Here is a 14,693-nt window from a genome sequence, read left to right on the forward strand (position 1 = left end):
ATGAATTATCAATTGTTCATGAATTCATGAAATCTGTCTTGACATCACAGGTGATGAATTTATTTTATGAAAGCAATCTTTTTTTCTTCTTGCCACTTTTTATTTGTATTTTCATTTGTGTGTGCTTGTTGATGAACAGAGTATCTCATCACATTATTCTCATTTTAATTGTGTACTTTTAAGTGTATCATTCACTTTAAATACTTGTGTAAAAGAAAATATTGCACAGAATTTTTGTTTTCATTTAAAATTTTCAAGCATTCCTGTTTGATAATAAGGCAGTTTATCTTTCTCTTTTCAGTATATTCTTTTCTCACCTTTTGTTTAAATTGAAAACTGTAAAAATGTTGTTTTTTTAGGGTACAAAATATTGCCAAATGGAAATTATTTTATTGTGATATCAATTAAATCAAGTTCAAATGACATTCTATTTGAGTTTTAATTATGCCTAAGATCTTGTTACATACTGATATTAATGCAGTATAAGTCTGGTATCTCTGAGAAAATTATAAACAATTAATCTGAATTTACAAAAACAGAGGATGAGATATGATGTGTATATTTTGAATGCTGTAAATAATTATTTTCACTCCAGATTGATTGTGTTTTACATTTCTTTAACAATACTGCATACAGTTTTAAACTTTTTTTGTGTTTCTTTTTGTAGGCCTAAAATATTATGAATGGGACATTGTTGAGGTGCAAAGAAACAGTTAAAATAATCTTCAGACATGAATTAGGTCTATATCTGCTTTTTTCTCTTTCATATTTCAAACTTTTTCTTTTAATAGCTACATTGTGTTAATATTTACATTTTTTCTAAAGTAAGGAATCATTAAAAATTAACATGAATTATCAATTGTTCATGAATTCATGAAATCTGTCTTGACATCACAGGTGATGAATTTATTTTATGAAAGCAATCTTTTTTACTTCTTGCCACTTTTTATTGGTATTTTCATTTCTGTGTGCTTGTTGATGAACAGAGTATCTCATCTCATTCTCATTTTAATTGTGTACTTTGAACTGTATCATTCACTCTAAATACTTGTGTAAAAGAAAAGTATTGCTCAGAATTTTTGTTTTCATTTGAAATTTTCAATCATTGCTGTTTGATAATAAGACAGATTATCTTTCTCTTTTCAGTATATTCTTTTCTCACCTTTTGTTTAAATTGAAACCTGTCAAAATGTTGTTTTTTTAGGGTACAAAATATTGCCAAATGGAAATTATTTTATTGTGATATCAATTAAATCAAGTTCAAATGACATTCCTTTTAAGTTTTAATTATGCCTAAGATCTTGTTACATACTGATATTAATGCAGTATAAATCTGGTTTCTCTCAGAAAATTATAAACAATTAATCTGAATTTACAAAAACTGAGGATGAGATATGATGTGTACATTTTGAATGCTGTTCAAATAATTAGTTTCACTCCAGATTGATTTAGTTTTACATTTCTTTAACAATACTGCATTCAGTTTTAAATTTTTTTTTCTGTTTCTTTTTGTAGGCCTAAAATATTATGAATGGGACATTGTTGAGGTGCAAAGAAAGAGTTAAAATAATCTTCAGACATGAATTAGGTCTGTATCTGCTTTTTTCTCTTTCATATTTCAAACTTTTTCTTTTAATAGCTACATTGTGTTAATATTTAAATTTGTTCTAAAGTAAGGAATCAGTAAAAATTAACATGAATTATCAATTGTTCATGAATTCATGAAATCTGTCTTGACATCACAGGTGATGAATTTATTTTATGAAAGCAATCTTTTTTTCTTCTTGCCACTTTTTATTTGTATTTTCATTTGTGTGTTCTTGTTGATGAACAGAGTATCTCATCACATTATTCTCATTTTAATTGTGTACTTTTAAGTGTATCATTCACTTTAAATACTTGTGTAAAAGAAAATATTGCACAGAATTTTTGTTTTCATTTAAAATTTTCAAGCATTCCTGTTTGATAATAAGGCAGATTATCTTTCTCTTTTCAGTATATTCTTTTCTCACCTTTTGTTTAAATTGAAAACTGTAAAAATGTTGTTTTTTTAGGGTACAAAATATTGCCAAATGGAAATTATTTTATTGTGATATCAATTAAATCAAGTTCAAATGACATTCTATTTGAGTTTTAATTATGCCTAAGATCCTATTACATACTGATATTAATGCAGTATAAGTCTGGTATCTCTGAGAAAATTATAAACAATTAATCTGAATTTACAAAAACAGAGGATGAGATATGATGTGTATATTTTGAATGCTGTAAATAATTATTTTCACTCCAGATTGATTTTGTTTTACATTACTTTAACAATACTGCATACAGTTTTAAACTTTTTTTGTGTTTCTTTTTGTAGGCCTAAAATATTATGAATGGGACATTGTTGAGGTGCAAAGAAAGAGTTAAAATAATCTTCATACATCAAATAGGTCTGTATATTCTTGTTTCTCTTTCATATTTCAAACTTTTTCTTTTAATAGCAACATTGTGTTAATATTTAAATTTGTTCTAAAGTAAGGAATCAGTAAAAATTAACATGAATTATCAATTGTTCATGAATTCATGAAATCTGTCTTGACATCACAGGTGATGAATTTATTTTATGAAAGCAATCTATTTTTCTTCTTGCCACTTTTTATTTGTATTTTCATTTGTGTGTGCTTGTTGATGAACAGAGTATCTCATCTCATTATTCTCATTTTAATTGTGTACTTTGAACTGTATCATTCACTTTAAATACTTGTGTAAAAGAAAAGTATTGCTCAGAATTTTGGTTTTCATTTGAAATTTTCAATCATTGCTGTTTGATAATAAGACAGATTATCTTTCTCTTTTCCGTATATTCTTTTCTCACCTTTTGTTTAAATTGAAACCTGTAAAAATGGATTTTTTTAGGGTACAAAATATTTACAAATGGAAATTATTTTATTGTGATATCAATTAAATCAAGTTCAAATGACATTCCTTTTGAGTTTTAATTATGCCTAAGATCTTGTTACATACTGATATTAATGCAGTATAAATCTGGTTTCTCTCAGAAAATTATAAACAATTAATCTGAATTTACAAAAACTGAGGATGAGATATGATGTGTACATTTTGAATGCTGTTAAAATAATTAGTTTCACTCCAGATTGATTTAGTTTTACATTTCTTTAACAATACTGCATTCAGATTAAAATTTTTTTTTTTCTGTTTCTTTTTGTAGGCCTAAAATATTATGAATGGGACATTGTTGAGGTGCAAAGAAAGAGTTAAAATAATCTTCAGACATGAATTAGGTCTATATCTGCTTTTTTCTCTTTCATATTTCAAACTTTTTCTTTTAATAGCTACATTGTGTTAATATTTACATTTTTTCTAAAGTAAGGAATCATTAAAAATTAACATGAATTATCAATTGTTCATGAATTCATGAAATCTGTCTTGACATCACAGGTGATGAATTTATTTTATGAAAGCAATCTTTTTTACTTCTTGCCACTTTTTATTGGTATTTTCATTTCTGTGTGCTTGTTGATGAACAGAGTATCTCATCTCATTCTCATTTTAATTGTGTACTTTGAACTGTATCATTCACTCTAAATACTTGTGTAAAAGAAAAGTATTGCTCAGAATTTTTGTTTTCATTTGAAATTTTCAATCATTGCTGTTTGATAATAAGACAGATTATCTTTCTCTTTTCAGTATATTCTTTTCTCACCTTTTGTTTAAATTGAAACCTGTCAAAATGTTGTTTTTTTAGGGTACAAAATATTGCCAAATGGAAATTATTTTATTGTGATATCAATTAAATCAAGTTCAAATGACATTCCTTTTGAGTTTTAATTATGCCTAAGATCTTGTTACATACTGATATTAATGCAGTATAAATCTGGTTTCTCTCAGAAAATTATAAACAATTAATCTGAATTTACAAAAACTGAGGATGAGATATGATGTGTACATTTTGAATGCTGTTAAAATAATTAGTTTCACTCCAGATTGATTTAGTTTTACATTTCTTTAACAATACTGCATTCAGTTTTAAATTTTTTTTTCTGTTTCTTTTTGTAGGCCTAAAATATTATGAATGGGACATTGTTGAGGTGCAAAGAAAGAGTTAAAATAATCTTCAGACATGAATTAGGTCTGTATCTGCTTTTTTCTCTTTCATATTTCAAACTTTTTCTTTTAATAGCTACATTGTGTTAATATTTAAATTTTTTCTAAAGTAAGGAATCATTAAAAATTAACATGAAGTATCAATTGTTCTTGAATTCAAGAAATCTGTCTTGACATCACAGGTGATGAATTTATTTTATGAAAGCAATCTTTTTATCTTCTTGCCACTTTTTATTCGTATTTTCATTTGTGTGTGCTTGTTGATGAACAGAGTATCTCATCACATTATTCTCATTTTAATTGTGTACTTTTAAGTGTATCATTCACTTTAAATACTTGTGTAAAAGAAAATATTGCACAGAATTTTTGTTTTCATTTAAAATTTTTAAGCATTCCTGTTTGATAATAAGGCAGATTATCTTTCTCTTTTCAGTATATTCTTTTCTCACCTTTTGTTTAAATTGAAAACTGTAAAAATGTTGTTTTTTTAGGGTAAAAAATATTGCCAAATGGAAATTATTTTATTGTGATATCAATTAAATCAAGTTCAAATGACATACTATTTGAGTTTTAATTATGCCTAAGTTCTTGTTACATACTGATATTAATGCAGTATAAGTCTGGTATCTCTCAGAAAATTATAAACAATTAATCTGAATTTACAAAAACTGAGGATGAGATATGATGTGTATATTTTGAATGCTGTAAATAATTATTTTCACTCCAGATTGATTTTGTTTTACATTACTTTAACAATTCTGCATACAGTTTTAAACTTTTTTTGTGTTTCTTTTTGTAGGCCTAAAATATTATGAATGGGACATTGTTGAGGTGCAAAGAAAGAGTTAAAATAATCTTCATACATCAAATAGGTCTGTATATTCTTGTTTCTCTTTCATATTTCAAACTTTTTCTTTTAATAGCAACATTGTGTTAATATTTAAATTTGTTCTAAAGTAAGGAATCAGTAAAAATTAACATGAATTATCAATTGTTCATGAATTCATGAAATCTGTCTTGACATCACAGGTGATGAATTTATTTTATGAAAGCAATCTATTTTTCTTCTTGCCACTTTTTATTTGTATTTTCATTTGTGTGTGCTTGTTGATGAACAGAGTATCTCATCTCATTATTCTCATTTTAATTGTGTACTTTGAACTGTATCATTCACTTTAATTACTTGTGTAAAAGAAAAGTATTGCTCAGAATTTTGGTTTTCATTTGAAATTTTCAATCATTGCTGTTTGATAATAAGACAGATTATCTTTCTCTTTTCCGTATATTCTTTTCTCACCTTTTGTTTAAATTGAAACCTGTAAAAATGGATTTTTTTAGGGTACAAAATATTGCCAAATGGAAATTATTTTATTGTGATATCAATTAAATCAAGTTCAAATGACATTCCTTTTGAGTTTTAATTATGCCTAAGATCTTGTTACATACTGATATTAATGCAGTATAAATCTGGTTTCTCTCAGAAAATTATAAACAATTAATCTGAATTTACAAAAACTGAGGATGAGATATGATGTGTACATTTTGAATGCTGTTAAAATAATTAGTTTCACTCCAGATTGATTTAGTTTTACATTTCTTTAACAATACTGCATTCAGTTTTAAATTTTTTTTCTGTTTCTTTTTGTAGGCCTAAAATATTATGAATGGGACATTGTTGAGGTGCAAAGAAAGAGTTAAAATAATCTTCAGACATGAATTAGGTCTGTATCTGCTTTTTTCTCTTTCATATTTCAAACTTTTTCTTTTAATAGCTACATTGTGTTAATATTTAAATTTTTTCTAAAGTAAGGAATCATTAAAAATTAACATGAAGTATCAATTGTTTTTGAATTCAAGAAATCTGTCTTGACATCACAGGTGATGAATTTATTTTATGAAAGCAATCTTTTTTTCTTCTTGCCACTTTTTATTTGTATTTTCATTTGTGTGTGCTTGTTGATGAACAGAGTATCTCATCACATTATTCTCATTTTAATTGTGTACTTATAAGTGTATCATTCACTTTAAATACTTGTGTAAAAGAAAATATTGCACAGAATTTTTGTTTTCATTTAAAATTTTCAAGCATTCCTGTTTGATAATAAGGCAGATTATCTTTCTCTTTTCAGTATATTCTTTTCTCACCTTTTGTTTAAATTGAAAACTGTAAAAATGTTGTTTTTTTAGGGTACAAAATATTGCCAAATGGAAATTATTTTATTGTGATATCAATTAAATCAAGTTCAAATGACATTCTATTTGAGTTTTAATTATGCCTAAGATCTTGTTACATACTGATATTAATGCAGTATAAGTCTGGTATCTCTGAGAAAATTATAAACAATTAATCTGAATTTACAAAAACTGAGGATGAGATATGATGTGTATATTTTGAATGCTGCAAATAATTATTTTCACTCCAGATTGATTGTGTTTTACATTTCTTTAACAATACTGCATACAGTTTTAAACTTTTTTTGTGTTTCTTTTTGTAGGCCTAAAATATTATGAATGGGACATTGTTGAGGTGCTGAGAAAGAGTTAAAATAATCTTCATACATCAAATAGGTCTGTATATTCTTGTTTCTCTTTCATATTTCAAACTTTTTCTTTTAATAGCAACATTGTGTTAATATTTAAATTTGTTCTAAAGTAAGGAATCAGTAAAAATTAACATGAATTATCAATTGTTCATGAATTCATGAAATCTGTCTTGACATCACAGGTGATGAATTTATTTTATGAAAGCAATCTATTTTTCTTCTTGCCACTTTTTATTTGTATTTTCATTTGTGTGTGCTTGTTGATGAACAGAGTATCTCATCTCATTATTCTCATTTTAATTGTGTACTTTGAACTGTATCATTCACTTTAAATACTTGTGTAAAAGAAAAGTATTGCTCAGAATTTTGGTTTTCATTTGAAATTTTCAATCATTGCTGTTTGATAATAAGACAGATTATCTTTCTCTTTTCCGTATATTCTTTTCTCACCTTTTGTTTAAATTGAAACCTGTAAAAATGGATTTTTTTAGGGTACAAAATATTTACAAATGGAAATTATTTTATTGTGATATCAATTAAATCATGTTCGAATGACATTCCATTTGAGTTTTAATTATGCCTAAGATCTTGTTACATGCTGATATTAATGCAGTATAAGTCTGGTATCTCTGAGAAAAATATAAGCAATTAATCTGAATTTACAAAAACTCAGGATGAGATATGATGTGTATATTTTGAATGCTGTTAAAATAATTATTTTCACTCCAGATTGATTTAGTTTTACATTTCTTTAACAATACTGCATTCAGTTTTAAATTTTTATTTCTGTTTCTTTTTGTAGGACTAAAATATTATAAATGGGACATTGTTCAGGTGCAAAGAAAGAGTTAAAATAATCTTCATACATCAAATAGGTCTGTATATTCTTGTTTCTCTTTCATATTTCAAAATTTTTCTTTTAATAGCAACATTGTGTTAATATTTAAATTTGTTCTAAAGTAAGAATCAGTAAAAATTAACATGAATTATCAATTGTTCATGAATTCATGAAATCTGTCTTGACATCACAGGTGATGAATTTATTTTATGAAAGCAATCTTTTTTTCTTCTTGCCACTTTTTATTTGTATTTTCATTTGTGTGTGCTTGTTGATGAACAGAGTATCTCATCTCATTATTCTCATTTTAATTGTGTACTTTGAACTGTATCATTCACTCTAAATACTTGTGTAAAAGAAAAGTATTGCTCAGAATTTTTGTTTTCATTTGAAATTTTCAATCATTGCTGTTTGATAATAAGACAGATTATCTTTCTCTTTTCCGTATATTCTTTTCTTACCTTTTGTTTAAATTGAAACCTGTCAAAATGTTGTTTTTTTAGGGTACAAAATATTGCAAAATGGAAATTATTTTATTGTGATATCAATTAAATCAAGTTCAAATGACATTCCTTTTGAGTTTTAATTATGCCTAAGATCTTGTTACATACTGATATTAATGCAGTATAAATCTGGTTTCTCTCAGAAAATTATAAACAATTAATCTGAATTTACAAAAACTGAGGATGAGATATGATGTGTACATTTTGAATGCTGTTAAAATAATTAGTTTCACTCCAGATTGATTTAGTTTTACATTTCTTTAACAATACTGCATTCAGTTTTAAATTTTTTTTTTCTGTTTCTTTTTGTAGGCCTAAAATATTATGAATGGGACATTGTTGAGGTGCAAAGAAAGAGTTAAAATAATCTTCAGACATGAATTAGGTCTATATCTGCTTTTTTCTCTTTCATATTTCAAACTTTTTCTTTTAATAGCTACATTGTGTTAATATTTACATTTTTTCTAAAGTAAGGAATCATTAAAAATTAACATGAATTATCAATTGTTCATGAATTCATGAAATCTGTCTTGACATCACAGGTGATGAATTTATTTTATGAAAGCAATCTTTTTTACTTCTTGCCACTTTTTATTGGTATTTTCATTTGTGTGTGCTTGTTGATGAACAGAGTATCTCATCTCATTATTCTCATTTTAATTGTGTACTTTCAACTGTATCATTCACTCTAAATACTTGTGTAAAAGAAAAGTATTGCTCAGAATTTTTGTTTTCATTTGAAATTTTCAATCATTGCTGTTTGATAATAAGACAGATTATCTTTCTCTTTTCCGTATATTCTTTTCTTACCTTTTGTTTAAATTGAAACCTTTCAAAATGTTGTTTTTTTAGGGTACAAAATATTGCAAAATGGAAATTATTTTATTGTGATATCAATTAAATCAAGTTCAAATGACATTCCTTTTGAGTTTTAATTATGCCTAAGATCTTGTTACATACTGATATTAATGCAGTATAAATCTGGTTTCTCTCAGAAAATTATAAACAATTAATCTGAATTTACAAAAACTGAGGATGAGATATGATGTGTACATTTTGAATGCTGTTAAAATAATTAGTTTCACTCCAGATTGATTTAGTTTTACATTTCTTTAACAATACTGCATTCAGTTTAAAATTTTTTTTTTTCTGTTTCTTTTTGTAGGCCTAAAATATTATGAATGGGACATTGTTGAGGTGCAAAGAAAGAGTTAAAATAATCTTCAGACATGAATTAGGTCTATATCTGCTTTTTTCTCTTTCATATTTCAAACTTTTTCTTTTAATAGCTACATTGTGTTAATATTTACATTTTTTCTAAAGTAAGGAATCATTAAAAATTAACATGAATTATCAATTGTTCATGAATTCATGAAATCTGTCTTGACATCACAGGTGATGAATTTATTTTATGAAAGCAATCTTTTTTACTTCTTGCCACTTTTTATTGGTATTTTCATTTCTGTGTGCTTGTTGATGAACAGAGTATCTCATCTCATTCTCATTTTAATTGTGTACTTTGAACTGTATCATTCACTCTAAATACTTGTGTAAAAGAAAAGTATTGCTCAGAATTTTTGTTTTCATTTGAAATTTTCAATCATTGCTGTTTGATAATAAGACAGATTATCTTTCTCTTTTCAGTATATTCTTTTCTCACCTTTTGTTTAAATTGAAACCTGTCAAAATGTTGTTTTTTTAGGGTACAAAATATTGCCAAATGGAAATTATTTTATTGTGATATCAATTAAATCAAGTTCAAATGACATTCCTTTTGAGTTTTAATTATGCCTAAGATCTTGTTACATACTGATATTAATGCAGTATAAATCTGGTGTCTCTCAGAAAATTATAAACAATTAATCGGAATTTACAAAAACTGAGGATGAGATATGATGTGTACATTTTGAATGCTGTTAAAATAATTAGTTTCACTCCAGATTGATTTAGTTTTACATTTCTTTAACAATACTGCATTCAGTTTTAAATTTTTTTTTCTGTTTCTTTTTGTAGGCCTAAAATATTATGAATGGGACATTGTTGAGGTGCAAAGAAAGAGTTAAAATAATCTTCAGACATGAATTAGGTCTATATCTGCTTTTTTCTCTTTCATATTTCAAACTTTTTCTTTTAATAGCTACATTGTGTTAATATTTACATTTTTTCTAAAGTAAGGAATCATTAAAAATTAACATGAATTATCAATTGTTCATGAATTCATGAAATCTGTCTTGACATCACAGGTGATGAATTTATTTTATGAAAGCAATCTTTTTTACTTCTTGCCACTTTTTATTGGTATTTTCATTTCTGTGTGCTTGTTGATGAACAGAGTATCTCATCTCATTCTCATTTTAATTGTGTACTTTGAACTGTATCATTCACTCTAAATACTTGTGTAAAAGAAAAGTATTGCTCAGAATTTTTGTTTTCATTTGAAATTTTCAATCATTGCTGTTTGATAATAAGACAGATTATCTTTCTCTTTTCAGTATATTCTTTTCTCACCTTTTGTTTAAATTGAAACCTGTCAAAATGTTGTTTTTTTAGGGTACAAAATATTGCCAAATGGAAATTATTTTATTGTGATATCAATTAAATCAAGTTCAAATGACATTCCTTTTGAGTTTTAATTATGCCTAAGATCTTGTTACATACTGATATTAATGCAGTATAAATCTGGTGTCTCTCAGAAAATTATAAACAATTAATCGGAATTTACAAAAACTGAGGATGAGATATGATGTGTACATTTTGAATGCTGTTAAAATAATTAGTTTCACTCCAGATTGATTTAGTTTTACATTTCTTTAACAATACTGCATTCAGTTTTAAATTTTTTTTTCTGTTTCTTTTTGTAGGCCTAAAATATTATGAATGGGACATTGTTGAGGTGCAAAGAAAGAGTTAAAATAATCTTCAGACATGAATTAGGTCTGTATCTGCTTTTTTCTCTTTCATATTTCAAATTTTTCTTTTAATAGCTACATTGTGTTAATATTTAAATTTTTTCTAAAGTAAGGAATCATTAAAAATTAACATGAAGTATCAATTGTTCTTGAATTCAAGAAATCTGTCTTGACATCACAGGTGATGAATTTATTTTATGAAAGCAATCTTTTTTTCTTCTTGCCACTTTTTATTTGTATTTTCATTTGTGTGTGCTTGTTGATGAACAGAGTATCTCATCACATTATTCTCATTTTAATTGTGTACTTTTAAGTGTATCATTCACTTTAAATACTTGTGTAAAAGAAAATATTGCACAGAATTTTTGTTTTCATTTAAAATTTTCAAGCATTCCTGTTTGATAATAAGGCAGATTATCTTTCTCTTTTCAGTATATTCTTTTCTCACCTTTTGTTTAAATTGAAAACTGTAAAAATGTTGTTTTTTTAAGGTACAAAATATTGCCAAATGGAAATTATTTTATTGTGATATCAATTAAATCAAGTTCAAATGACATACTATTTGAGTTTTAATTATGCCTAAGTTCTTGTTACATACTGATATTAATGCAGTATAAGTCTGGTATCTCTGAGAAAAATATAAACAATTAATCTGAATTTACAAAAACTGAGGATGAGATATGATGTGTATATTTTGAATGCTGTAAATAATTATTTTCACTCCAGATTGATTTTGTTTTACATTACTTTAACAATACTGCATACAGTTTTAAACTTTTTTTGTGTTTCTTTTTGTAGGCCTAAAATATTATGAATGGGACATTGTTGAGGTGCAAAGAAAGAGTTAAAATAATCTTCATACATCAAATAGGTCTGTATATTCTTGTTTCTCTTTCATATTTCGAACTTTTTCTTTTAATAGCAACATTGTGTTAATATTTAAATTTGTTCTAAAGTAAGGAATCAGTAAAAATTAACATAATTATCAATTGTTCATGAATTCATGAAATCTGTCTTGACATCACAGGTGATGAATTTTTTTTATGAAAGCAATCTTTTTTTCTTCTTGGCACTTTTTATTTATATTTTCATTTGTGTGTGCTTGTTGATGAACAGAGTATCTTATCTAATTATTCTCATTTTAATTGTGTACTTTGAACTGTATCATTCACTTTAATTACTTGTGTAAAAGAAAAGTATTGCTCAGAATTTTTGTTTTCATTTGAAATTTTCAATCATTGCTGTTTGATAATAAGACAGATTATCTTTCTGTTTTCCGTATATTCTTTTCTCAACTTTTGTTTAAATTGAAACCTGTAAAAATGTTGTGTTTTTAGAGTACAAAATATTGCCAAATGGAAATTATTTTATTGTGATATCAATTAAATCAAATTCAAATGACATTCCATTTGAGTTTTAATTATGCCTAAGATCTTGTTACATACTGATATTAATGCAGTATAAATCTGGTTTCTCTCAGAAAATTATAAACAATTAATCTGAATTTACAAAAACTGAGGATGAGATATGATGTGTACATTTTGAATGCTGTTAAAATAATTAGTTTCACTCCAGATTGATTTAGTTTTACATTTCTTTAACAATACTGCATTCAGTTTTAAATTTTTTTTTCTGTTTCTTTTTGTAGGCCTAAAATATTATGAATGGGACATTATTGAGGTGCAAAGAAAGAGTTAAAATAATCTTCAGACATGAATTAGGTCTGTATCTGCTTTTTTCTCTTTCATATTTCAAACTTTTTCTTTCAATAGCTACATTGTGTTAATATTTAAATTTTTTCTAAAGTAAGGAATCATTAAAAATTAACATGAAGTATCAATTGTTCTTGAATTCAAGAAATCTGTCTTGACATCACAGGTGATGAATTTATTTTATGAAAGCAATCTTTTTTTCTTCTTGCCACTTTTTATTTGTATTTTCATTTGTGTGAGCTTGTTGATGAACAGAGTATGTCATCACATTATTCTCATTTAATTGTGTACTTTTAAGTGTTTCATTCACTTTAAATACTTGTGTAAAAGAAAATATTGCACAGAATTTTTGTTTTCATGTAAAATTTTCAAGCATTCCTGTTTGATAATAAGGCAGATTATCTTTCTCTTTTCAGTATATTCTTTTCTCACCTTTTGTTTAAATTGAAAACTGTAAAAATGTTGTTTTTTTAGGGTACAAAATATTGCCAAATGGAAATTATTTTATTGTGATATCAATTAAATCAAGTTCAAATGACATTCTATTTGAGTTTTAATTATGCCTAAGATCTTGTTACATACTGATATTAATGCAGTATAAGTCTGGTATCTCTGAGAAAATTATAAACAATTAATCTGAATTTACAAAAACTGAGGATGAGATATGATGTGTATATTTTGAATGCTGTAAATAATTATTTTCACTCCAGATTGATTGTGTTTTACATTTCTTTAACAATACTGCATACAGTTTTAAACTTTTTTTGTGTTTCTTTTTGTAGGCCTAAAATATTATGAATGGGACATTGTTGAGGTGCAAAGAAAGAGTTAAAATAATCTTCATACATCAAATAGGTCTGTATATTCTTGTTTCTCTTTCATATTTCAAACTTTTTCTTTTAATAGCAACATTGTGTTAATATTTAAATTTGTTCTAAAGTAAGGAATCAGTAAAAATTAACATAATTATCAATTGTTCATGAATTCATGAAATCTGTCTTGACATCACAGGTGATGAATTTTTTTTATGAAAGCAATCTTTTTTTCTTCTTGGCACTTTTTATTTATATTTTCATTTGTGTGTGCTTGTTGATGAACAGAGTATCTTATCTAATTATTCTCATTTTAATTGTGTACTTTGAACTGTATCATTCACTTTAATTACTTGTGTAAAAGAAAAGTATTGCTCAGAATTTTTGTTTTCATTTGAAATTTTCAATCATTGCTGTTTGATAATAAGACAGATTATCTTTCTCTTTTCCGTATATTCTTTTCTCAACTTTTGTTTAAATTGAAACCTGTAAAAATGTTGTGTTTTTAGAGTACAAAATATTGCCAAATGGAAATTATTTTATTGTGATATCAATTAAATCAAATTCAAATGACATTCCATTTGAGTTTTAATTATGCCTAAGATCTTGTTACATACTGATATTAATGCAGTATAAATCTGGTTTCTCTCAGAAAATTATAAACAATTAATCTGAATTTACAAAAACTGAGGATGAGATATGATGTGTACATTTTGAATGCTGTTAAAATAATTAGTTTCACTCCAGATTGATTTAGTTTTACATTTCTTTAACAATACTGCATTCAGTTTTAAATTTTTTTTTCTGTTTCTTTTTGTAGGCCTAAAATATTATGAATGGGACATTATTGAGGTGCAAAGAAAGAGTTAAAATAATCTTCAGACATGAATTAGGTCTGTATCTGCTTTTTTCTCTTTCATATTTCAAACTTTTTCTTTCAATAGCTACATTGTGTTAATATTTAAATTTTTTCTAAAGTAAGGAATCATTAAAAATTAACATGAAGTATCAATTGTTCTTGAATTCAAGAAATCTGTCTTGACATCACAGGTGATGAATTTATTTTATGAAAGCAATCTTTTTTTCTTCTTGCCACTTTTTATTTGTATTTTCATTTGTGTGAGCTTGTTGATGAACAGAGTATGTCATCACATTATTCTCATTTAATTGTGTACTTTTAAGTGTTTCATTCACTTTAAATACTTGTGTAAAAGAAAATATTGCACAGAATTTTTGTTTTCATTTAAAATTTTCAAGCATTCCTGT

The sequence above is a fragment of the Argiope bruennichi genome, chromosome X2, assembly GCF_947563725.1.
Source record: "Argiope bruennichi chromosome X2, qqArgBrue1.1, whole genome shotgun sequence".
NCBI classification, from domain to species: Eukaryota; Metazoa; Arthropoda; class Arachnida; order Araneae; family Araneidae; genus Argiope; species Argiope bruennichi.